The sequence below is a fragment of the Henckelia pumila genome, chromosome 3 (genome assembly GCF_033568475.1).
Source record: "Henckelia pumila isolate YLH828 chromosome 3, ASM3356847v2, whole genome shotgun sequence".
NCBI classification, from domain to species: Eukaryota; Viridiplantae; Streptophyta; class Magnoliopsida; order Lamiales; family Gesneriaceae; genus Henckelia; species Henckelia pumila.
The window spans coordinates 109,127,990-109,140,191 of NC_133122.1; the positions used below are offsets into that span (position 1 = coordinate 109,127,990).

At 36.3% G+C, this 12,202-nt stretch overlaps 1 long non-coding RNA gene across 1 annotated transcript; it reads left to right on the forward strand.

Annotated features, from left to right (window-relative positions):
- The first annotated feature begins 10,401 nt into the window (after nt 1–10,401).
- On the forward strand, nt 10,402–11,255 carry LOC140886294 (uncharacterized). Its single transcript, XR_012151505.1, has 2 exons — nt 10,402–10,446; nt 10,986–11,255. It is a non-coding gene; the product is annotated as an uncharacterized lncRNA (long non-coding RNA).
- Nucleotides 11,256–12,202: the final 947 nt, after the last annotated feature.

A 12,202-nucleotide genomic window follows, 5' to 3' on the forward strand; every position in this document is an offset into this window, starting at 1 on the left:
GTTAGTTTAGTTATACTATAATGTTACTGTAGTGTAAATTTAGTAATACTATAGTATAATCCTAGTGTAATTTTAGTTATACTATAGTGTAATGCTATGTTATTTTAGTTATACTAGAGTGTTATTGTAGTGTAAATTATGTTATAATAGTGTAAACCTAGTGTAATTTTAGTTATACTATAATGTAATGCAAGTGTTATTTTAGTTATACTATAGTGTTATTGTAGTGTAAATTTAGTTATACTATAGTGTAATTCTAGTGTTAATTTAGTTATAATATAGTGTTATTTAGTGTAAATTTAGTTATACTATAATATAAACCTAGTGTAATTTTAGTTATACTATAGTGTAATGCTAGTGTTATTTTAGTAATAATATAGTTTAATCCTAGTGTATTTTTAGTTATACTATAGTGTAATTGTAGTGTTATTTTAGTTATACTATAGTGTTATTGTAGTGTAAATTTAGTTATACTATATTGTAAACCTAGTGTAATTTTAGTTATACTATAGTGTAATGCTAGTGTTATTTTAGTTATATTATAGTGTAATCCTAGTGTAATTTTAGTTATACTATAGTGTAATTCTAGTATTATTTTAGTTATACTATAATGTTATTGTAGTGTAAATTTAGTTATACTATAGTGTAATTCTTGTGTAATTTTAGTTATACTATAGTTTAATGTTAGTGTTATTTTAGTTATACTATAGTGTTATTGTAGTGCAAATTTAGTTATACTATAGTGTAAACCTAATGTAATTTTAGTTATAATATAGTGTAATGCTAGTGTTATTTCAGTTATACTATGGTGTTATTGTAGTGTAAATTTAGTTATACTATAGTGTATACCTAGTGTAATTTTAGTTATACTATAGTGTAATGCTAGTGTTATTTTATTTATATTATAATGTTATTGTAGTGTAAAGTTAGTTATAATATAGTATAATCCTAGTGTAATTTTAGTTATATTATATTGTAATTGCTAGTGTTATATTAGTTATACTATAGGTTACTGTATTAAATTTAGTTATACTATAGTGTAAACCTAATGTAATTTTAGTTTATACTATAGTGTAATGCTATGTTATTTAGTTATACTATAGTGTTATTGTAGTGCAAATTTAGTTATACTATAGTATAAACCTAGTGTAATATTATTTATTATATAGTGTAATGCTAGTGTTAGTTTAGTTATACTATAATGTTACTGTAGTGTAAATTTAGTAATACTATAGTGTAATCCTAGTGTAATTTTAGTTATACTATATGTAATGCTAATGTTATTTTAGTTATATTATAATGTTATTTTAGTGTAAATTTAGTTATAATATAGTATAATCCTAGTGTAATTTTAGTTATACTATAGTGTAATTGCTAGTGTTATATTAGTTATACTATAGTGTTACTGTAGTGTAAATTTAGTTATACTATAGTGTAAACCTAGTGTAATTTTAGTTATACTATAGTGTAATGCTAGTATTATTTTATTTATACTATAGTATAAACCTAGTGTAATTTTAGTTATATTATAGTGTAATGCTAGTGTTATTTTAGTAATAATATAGTTTAATCCTAGTGTATTTTTAGTTATACTATAGTGTAATTGTAGTGTTATTTTAGTTATACTATAGTGTTATTGTAGTGTAAATTTAGTTATACTATCTTGTAAACCTAGTGTAATTTTAGTTATACAATAGTGTAATTCTAGTGTTATTTTAGTTATACTATAGTGTTATTATAGTGTAAATTTAGTTACACTATAGTGTAAACCTAGTGTAATTTTAGTTAAACTATAGTATAATTCTAGTGTTATTTAGTTATACTATATTGTTATTGTAGTGTAAATTTAGTTGCACTATAGCGTAAACCTAGTGTAATTTTAGTTATACTATAGTGTAATGCTAGTGTTATTTTAGTTTTACTATAATGTTATTGCATTGTAAATTTAGTTGTACTATAGTGTAAACCTAGTGTAATTTTAGTTATACTATAGTTGTAACGCCCGGAATTATTTAATTTTAATCCGAGAATAATTAATTTGGGAATAATTGGAGTTTTGATTTAAATTCTAATATTCTTAAATTGATTAGGATTGAAATTGAATGAATGGAGGAATTAAGGACTGAATTGCAATTATTGCATAGTTGAGGGGCTAAAGTGCAAAATTGTGATTGTTAGTGGGACACTTGTTATTCCTAGGCTTAGTCACGTGTAATTATCTTGCAATTCCATCAGATTCTTCAGCCCAAGGAAAGAAAAGAACCGAGAGCAACTTTCAAGAGATCTTCAAGCTTCATCTTCATCTTCAAATCCTTATATCTTGAGCTACGGTTATCCGAATTCGATTCCGAAAGATGTTTTGGAATCCTCTCGACAAGACCTTCGATTTGATGTAAGTTTTTCTGTCTTTCATGTTGGTTTGAGAATTCGAAATGGACAGGGATCAGAAGTTGGAATGAATTTGATGGTTTTGATCTTCTAGCTTTGATGTTCTTGAAGTTTGGTTAAAGAGAGTTGATTGTGTATATCAAGTTCCTTATGATTTCCAGATATGTTTCCGATTTGATATATACTTGCTGATATGTTGAATTGTAGTAGTTTAATGAACCATCTGATATGAATGTTAGAAATGATTTAGAGAAGTTCGGGATCGCCGAAGTAATTACCGAAATGGCCGTCGAACCTCATTGAATCAGAAATGATTTGCTATTGTTCAAGTTGTGTGGAAATTATGAAGTTGTATGAACTATTAGCATGATGAATTCCTTGTATGTTTATGCTATGATTTCAGTGTGTAAACAGGTACAAGTGAACTCGCGAAACGTTGAATTCGAAACCGATAGAAGAACACCAATTGACAAGGTTGGTAGTGAGTATACCTTTATAAGTTCTTGTGGAAGGTTGAGTTGAAGAAACTAATGAAACAGAACTATATGAGTTGTGTGATTTGGTAATTTGATCTTCGGACAAATTGGACAAGCTCAAAGAAGACATCCTAGAGACATCACATATGAAAGGTAAAATTGGACTACTATTTGATTGGGATGTACAACTCGAGAAGTGGTTTTGTATCGAGTTCCCCACCAATTCACATGATGCTCCATAACTTGGTTGCTTAAGTGCTCTTTGATGTGTTTTACCTTGATTACTTGGATAAGTTCACCGACTTTGATAAAGCAAGAAATGCTTTGATTAAAGTATAATATGTTGCATTCATCTTGAAGACTATATTCCTTTAATTATGAAAATGAACCGGGACACGTAATCGAATAGGACAATAAAGAGGATTGTATATGTATTGGCCAATGGGTGGTTGTTTTAGCCTAGTGTAACCAGAACTACATAAAATAAGTGGCTTCAAGAGTCTAGAGGAGCAAGATAGTAGCCCCACCACCGATAGGGTGTGTCGGTGGATTAAGCTATGAAATCTTCTTCTCTGGAAGGGATCCCAGTCGATGTAATGACGAAAATGAACCTTGTTTTGAAAAGCATGCATTGTATTTACTTATATATCATGATATGTCGATATTGATTTATCATGTTTTAGTTGCTTTGTACTTGTGGAAATCATAAATTTGCACAAAGGCCGGGAGTTTATCCGGCTATTGTTTTGGTTGTATGTTGTCATATGCAATAGGGGAGGAAGTGGAAACCGCGGGCAAAGGCGTACTTAAAGAACAAGGGATGAAATCGATATACCGTGAGGACCGAGTAAGGAGTTATGTGTGCTGTCATGCAGTTTATTGAGTCTTAAACATGAATCATGTTAGAAGATACTTGTACCAAGACTTGTAGATGATTGAGTTGTGGTTTTGTGGATGTTTATAGGATTGGAAATATGTTGTAAATCCTTGAATCAACATAAGGTGTCTTGAAATTGATATATGACAATGTTATTGCATGTTATGAGAATTATGATTATGTTGTAAAGCCTTGGAATGGTTTATTCCTAACAATTATAGCATGTTAGAATGCATGTTAGATGTTATGATTGATTAAACCATGTCTAGACTTTGGTAGGACATGATCTTGAATCAATCATAGGCATGATCTCGTTTTTGACAGCAGCTGAGCCATATTTTTTTTCTGTTGGTTTGGCTGGCGCACGGGCGAGCTCCTGCTCGCGCGCGTGCAAGCCAAGCCAGGGGGCCTCGGTCCCATTGGCCGGCGCGCGCGCGAGGGGTGATGCCCGCGCGTGCGCAGAGCAATTTATTTTAAAAAAATTTTTTTTTTTTATTCTTTTGTTTAGACTTTGATTATTGTCTAACATGGTTTAATAATGATTAATGAGATTAATGAGAGATTAGAACTCGGGTCATCACAACAGGTGGTATCAGAGCAAGAAAATTCTGGACTTAGATAGACAATGAGTGGGGTAGATCGAGTCATCTGCTTTACTTATTTATGATCTATGCTATGATTTAATTACGTGATTGAATTACATGGTTTAAATGATAGCATTGATTTACTTTCAAGTAATTTATTACAGTATTGTATTTATTTTATTTGAAAGTATGAGTACTATAATTAACGACACATGTTTACTGGAATATCTGGAATGATTTGAGGCATGTGATCTGTTAATTATGATATGCTACCTGATTATCGGATTTGATTGGAAGCATGTCTTGTTGAGTACTTGTTCTTCGATTCTTTATTTACACCTGAATCAGAACCGAGTCTTGATCAGAGGTAAGATGATCAGAGGAGGACTGAGATAATTTGATGATTTGGTATCCTAACCATTTTGATAATCAGATATGTCTCGACGACCAGGAAGACCTTCTCTTCGACCACATCCTACTCCCACAGGTTCCTATTCCTCTGCCAGAACAGACAGTTCATACTCCACCGACAGTTGTTACAACCGATAGTGCCTCGAGCTACTGCAGTGCCGAGTAATGAACAGGGAAGTACGTCAAGAGATATGACTGATATGACAGCAACTCCTATGGAAACACTTCTGAAACGTTTCCAATTCTACAAGCCGCCTACTTTGAAAGGTACAGAAAATGCTGTTGAATGCGAGGGATGGCCTTGATGATATGGAGATGCTATTTTGATTCACTTGACTATGGGGATGAACGGAGAGTTAGATTGATTGGGCACCAGTTGCATGAAAGTTGCGAAGAGCTGGTGGTTCACTACAAAAAGAGCTGTGGAGCGTAGAGGAACTGTACTTGACTTGGAATGTCTTCAAAACTGAGTTCTACCAACGCTTCTTTCCTGTGTCTTACCGCAAAGATAAAGGGGCTGAGTTTTCAAATCTGAAACAGGGGAATTTGAATATTGAAGACTACGTTGCAAAATTCTATACATTGCTACGTTTTTCTCCACATGTTGCTGACAGTGACGAGGCTATGGCTGATCAGTTTATCAATGGCTTGAGTCCGGATGTTTTTACACTGGTGAATACAAGGCGACCGAATACCTTTGCTGATGCCTTGAACAGTGCCAAGGGAGCGGAAGCTGGTTTGATACAGCAGCGAGGAGCTTCGTATACCGCACAACCTCTGAGACAGTCACAACCTGCAGCTCCAACTCCGCAACAGTCTTTTCGATTTGAAGGTGGTAGTAGCAGTGGAAAGAAAGGGTTCTTGCAAGCAAGAGGAAAACAGTTTAAGAAGTCTGGGAGCAGTTCTTCGAGTTCCAGTGGTACGAAGCAGAAGTCAGGAGTGTTCTGCAACAGTTGTGGTGGAAATCATCCAACGATCAGTGCCGAGGTGTATCTGGGAGGTGCCATATATTCCAACAGACGGGTCATTTTGCAAGGGTGTGTCCTCNGAGAAATACTGGACAGGCTAGAGGTGCANAGTCATCANGATCAGTGGCTCAACCTGGAAGATAGGCCTCTTCTGTTCATTCTTTCCAGCCAGCACATCCACAGCAGCAGACTCGACCAGGTGGAGGTCAGGCAGGCAATCAGCCTCAGAGACAGCAGGCTCATGTCTTTGCTTTGACTGAGGAGCAGGCACAGGGAGCACCTGATGATGTGATTGTAGGTAACTGTTCTATTTCTGGTTATTCTGCTTATGTGTTGTTTGATACCGGTGCATCCCATACGTTTCTATCTGCCAAATTTGTTGCATTGCATTCTTTGCCTGTTGCGTCATTACCATTTGTAGTATCTGTTTCTTCTCCTTTGGGGAGGGGTCTTATCTCGATTCAGATAGTAAAGAATTGTGTACTACAGTATGAGGGTAATGGGATTGAGATCGATTGTTTTGTACTTGGTATGTCTGATTTTGATTGTATTATTGGGATTGATAAGCTGAATAAGTACAGAGCTACCGTCGATTGCTTTCAGAAGGTAGTGAGATTCAGACCTGAGATGGCTGGAGAATGGAAATTCTATGGTAAGGGTTCACGTGCTAAGATTCCTCTTATTTCTGTATTATCTATGACCCGACTTTTTGCAGAAAGGAGCAGAGGGATTTCTTGTTTATGCGGTGGATACGTTGAAAACTAGCCCGAACCTGGCTGACTTGCTAGTGGTTAGTGAATTTGCGGACGTCTTTCCGGATGAGATTCCAGGATTACCTCCGTATCGTGAGATTGACTTCAACATTGAACTGATGCCTGGAACTGCACCGATTTCGAAGGCACCATATCGAATGGCACCAGTGGAATTAAAAGAGTTGAAAGAACAGTTAGAAGATTTATTGGCCAAGGGATACATTCGACCCAGTGTTTCTCCTTGGGTGCTCCAGTTCTGTTTGTCAGAAAGAAAGACGGATCAATGAGATTGTGTATTGATTACCGGCAACTGAACAAGGCTACGGTAAAGAACAAATACCCTTTGCCTCGTATTGATGATTTATTTGACCAGTTGCAGGGTTCTTCTGTGTATTCCAAGATCGATCTGAGATCTGGATACCATCAGCTGAGAGTTAGGGAATTCTGAATATTCCTAAGACTGCGTTCAGAACCAGGTATGGCCATTTATGAGTATTATAGTTATGCCGTTTGGTTTGACGAATGCTCCAGCTGTATTCATGGCTTTGATGAACCGTGATTGTTTCAGAAGTATCTCGATGATTTTGTAATTATCTTTATTGATGATATTCTGATATATTCCAAGAATCTGATTGATCATGCTGAACATCTGAGAACAGTTTTGAAAACCTTACGAGCCGAGAAATTGTATGCTAAAACTTTCCGAAATGTGAGTTTTGGCTGAAACAGGTTGTCTTTCTTGGACATATTATATCTGGAAATGGTATTTCTGTGGATCCAAGTAAAGTAGAAGCAGTGATCAGTTGGTCAAGACCGACATCTGTTCCTGAGATCCGGAGTTTTTATGGGATTGGCTGGGTATTATCGTCGATTTATCAAAGATTTTTCCAGTATTGCGAAGCCAATTACTCAGTTAACTCAGAAAAATGCTCCTTTTGTCTGGTCTGAAGCTTGTGAATCTAGTTTTTGAGTTGAAGACACGACTGACCAGTGCACCAGTCTTGACGATTCCTTCAGGTACTGGTGGTTTCACTGTTTACTGTGATGCATCTCATCGAGGATTAGGGTGTGTCTTGATGCAGCGCGGACATGTGATTGCTTATGCCTCAAGACAGTTGAAGTCTCACGAAACCAGATATCCGATTCATGATCTTGAATTGGCCGCCATTGTATTTGCTTTGAAGATTTGGCGACATTATCTGTACGGGGAGCAGTTTGAGATTTATTCTTATCACAAGAGTCTGAAGTATCTATTTTCACAGTCAGAATTGAATATGAGACAGCGGAGGTGGCTTGATTTGCTTAAAGACTTTGATTGTGAGATTAAGTACTATCCAGGGAAATCGAATGCGGCAGCAGATGCACTTAGTCGAAAGGTATGTTCTTTGTCCTTATCGACGATTGGTGTATCAAATTTGATTGAAGACTGTTGTCTGTCTGGGTTAGTATTTGATACGAATTATCAACCTCTTCGACTCTATCAAATGAAAGCTGAACCAGCTTTATTGGTAAGAATTCGAGATGCTCAGAAACTTGATCAGAATATACAGAATTCGATTGAGAAAGTCAGATCAGGGCATGTATCTGAATACCGGGTTCGAGATGATCTTCTTTATGTTCACAATCGCCTTGTAGTGCCTGATATTTCTGATGTGCGACAACAACTACTGACAGAGGCGCATTGTAGTCGTTATAGTATTCATCCTGGAGGTAGGAAGATGTATAATGATCTGAAGACTCGATACTGGTGGAAACCAATGAAGTCTGATATCACTGATTTTGTATCTCGGTGTCTGAACTGCCAACAGGTGAAGGCTGAAAGGAAGAAACCGCCTGGCTTGTTACAGAGTTTATCCGTGCCTGAATGGAAATGGGATCATATTTCCATGGATTTCGTGACGAGATTACCTCGATCTTCTAGAGGTTATGATGCTATCTGGGTGATTATCGATAGATTGACGAAGTCTGCGTGTTTTATACCTTATCGTATGACGTACAGACATGATCAGATGGCAGAGATTTATGTCCGTGAAGTTGTCAGATTACATGGTGTGCCGAAGTCTATTGTATCAGATCGTGATCCTCGATTTACATCTCACTTCTGGCATAGCTTACAGAGTGCTTTGGGTACTCAGCTTCGTTTGAGCACAGCTTATCATCCACAAACAGACGGGCAGTCTGAGCGTACCATTCAGACATTGGAGGACATGTTGAGAGCTGTAGTGCCTTGATTTTGGCACGAGTTGGCAAGATTCATTACCTCTTTGTGAATTCTCGTACAACAACAGCTACCAATCGAGTATTGGAATGGCTCCATTTGAAGCTTTATACGGAAGAAAATGTCGATCTCCTTTGTACTGGGATGATATTTCAGAAGTACCTGACACTGGCCCTGATATGATACGTGATCTGACTGATCAAGTAAAGCTTATTCAGACAAGAATGAAGACAGCTCAAGATAGACAAGCGAAATATGCTAACATTCGATGTCGACCTTTGTCTTTTGAACAGGGGGATCGAGTATTCCTGAAGATTTCTCCTTTCAGAGGTACAGTCAGATTTGGCAAGCGAGGGAAGTTGTCTCCACGCTACATTGGTCCGTATGAAATTCTGGAGAAAATAAGCAATCTTGCCTATCGATTAGCTCTTCCTCCGGCGTTATCTGGAATACATGATGTTTTTCATGTATCAATGCTTCGAAAGTATCTTTCTGATGAATCTCATGTACTTCAATCTGATGAAGCTGAACTCGACGAGACTTTGAGTTATTTCGAAAAGCCGATTCAGATTCTTGATCGTAAAGAGAAGCAACTTCGTACGAAGACTATTCCGCTTGTGAAGGTTCAGTGGAGTCGTCATGGTATTACAGAAGCGACTTGGGAGACTGAATCAGATATGAGACAACGATTTCCAGAGTTATTTTCTTGATGTGAGTCTCCTTTAGTTTTCTGTTATCTGATATCTGTGATATGATTTGTTGATATTACTAAGATTTCGAGGACGAAATCGAGTCTTAGTGGGGGGGAATTGTAACGCCCGAATTATTTAATTTTAATCCGAGAATAATTAATTTGGGAATATTTGGAGTTTTGATTTAAATTCTAATATTCTTAAATTGATTAGGATTGAAATTGAATGAATGGAGGAATTAAGGACTAAATTGCAATTATTGCATAGTTGAGGGGCTAAAGTGCAAAATTGTGATTGTTAGTGGGACACTTGTTATTCCTAGGCTTAGTCACGTGTAATTATCTTGCAATTCCATCAGATTCTTCAGCCCAAGGAAAGAAAAGAACCGAGAGCAACTTTCAAGAGATCTTCAAGCTTCATCTTCATCTTCAAATCCTTATATCTTGAGCTACGGTTATCCGAATTCGATTCCGAAAGATGTTTTGGAATCCTCTCGACAAGACCTTCGATTTGATGTAAGTTTTTCTGTCTTTCATGTTGGTTTGAGAATTCGAAATGGACAGGGATCAGAAGTTGGAATGAATTTGATGGTTTTGATCTTCTAGCTTTGATGTTCTTGAAGTTTGGTTAAAGAGTGATGTGTATATCATGTCCTTATGATTTCCAGATATGTTTCGATTGATATATACTTGCTGATATGTTGAGTTGAGTTGTTGAACATCTGATATGAATGTTAGAAATGATTTAGAGTTGTTCGGGATCGCCGAAGTAATACCGAAATGCCGTCGAACTCTTGAATCGAAATGATTTGCTATTGTTCTTGGAATCTGAAGTTGTTGAACTATTAGCTGATGATTCCTTGTTTGTTATGCTATGATTTCAGTGTGTAAAACAGGACAAGTGAACTCGAGAACGTTGAATTCGAATCAGATAGAAGAACACACAAGGTTGGTTGAGTTTCCTTTGAAGTTCTTGTGGAAGGTTGAGTTGATATTGAACAGAATTTGAGTTGTGTTTGGTAATTTGATCTTGGACAGAATTGGACAAGCTCAAAGACATCCTAGACATCACATTTGAAAGGTAAAAGTGGACTACTATTTGATTGGGATTACAACTCGAGATGGTTTGTATCGAGTTCCCACAATTCACATACTTGTTTGCTTAAGTGCTATTATGTGTTTTACCTTGATTACTTGGATAAGTCTTTGATATAATGAATGCTTTGATTATGATATATGTTGCATTCATCTTGATGACTTATTCCTTGAATTTGAAATGAACGGACACGTTCGAATAGACGATTTGAGGGATTGTATATGTATGGCCTGGGTGGTTGTTTTAGCCTAGTGTCTGAACTACATATAATGGCTTCAAAGTCTAGAGGAGCAAGATAGTAGCCCCACCTCGATAGGGTGTGTCGGTGGATTAGCTATGATATCTTCTTCTCGGGATCCCAGTCGATGAATGACGAAATGAACCTTGTTTTGAAGCATGCATTGTATTTACTTCTATATCATGATTGTGATATTGATTATGCATGTTTAGTTGCTTTTACTGGGAAATCTATTTCTCACCGGAGTTATCCGGCTATTGTTTTGTTGTATGTGTCATTGCAATAGGAGGAAGTGGAACCGGGCAAAGGCGGACTTAAAGAACAAGGGATGAAATCGATATAGCGTGAGGATCCGAGTTAGGAGTTATGTGTGCTGTCATGAAGTTTATTGAGTCTTAAACATGATCATGTTAGAAGATACTTGTACCAAGACTTGTAGATGATTGAGTTGTGGTTTTGTTGATGTTTATAGGATTGGAAATATGTTGTAAATCCTTGAATCAACATAAGGTGTCTTGAACTTGATATATGACAATGTTATTGCATGTTATGAGAATTATGATTATGTTGTAAAGCCTTGGAATGGTTTATTCCTAACAATTATAGCATGTTAGAATGCATGTTAGATGTTATGATTGATTAAACCATGTCTAGACTTTGGTAGGACATGATCTTGAATCAATCATAGGCATGATCTCGTTTTTGACAGCAGCTGAGCCATATTTTTTTCTGTTGGTTTGGCTGGCGCACGGGCGAGCTCCTGCTCGCGCGCGCGCGAGCCAAGCCAGGGGGCCTCGGTCCCATTGGCCGGCGCGCGCGCGAGGGGTGATGCCCGCTCGTGCGCAGAGCAATTTATTTTTAAAAAAAAATTTTTTTTTTTCTTTTGTTTAGACTTTGATTATTGTCTAACATGGTTTAATAATGATTAATGAGATTAATGAGAGATTAGAACTCGGGTCATCACAGGTTGGGTCCTGGGGGTCTGGGTCGGGTCTAGGTCATAGTTGGTCGGGTCAGGTGGTCCGGGTCCGGGTTCGGGTTAGGTGGGCCGGGCTCGGGTATTTTAATTGTTAAGTATTTAATAGTTTAAGTGTATTTTGGGCTTCAATAATTAGTTAGAAAATTATTCGGGCATCCAAATAATTTTATTTGGGACTTAAATAATTTATTTAAGTTAACCCAATGATTTTTATGGGCTTGGGAGCCCATGAATATTTTTGGGCCAGTCAATGTTTTTTTGGGACAGTCTAGAATTTTATTGGGTTTAATTAAGTTAAGGGGCTTAATATTTTATTTAGGTCCAGTTAAGTTTAATTAAGTTATTTGGGCTAAGATATGATTATTGGGATTTAATTTAAGTATAATGGGCTTAGAGTGAGTGACCAGCAGTCTGGACCAACCAATAAAAAAAATTTTTAACTAAGTCCGGAATATATATTTAATTATTTTATGCATAAAGTCTATTTTAAGTATAAGTATATTATATTATGAAAAATTAATTAA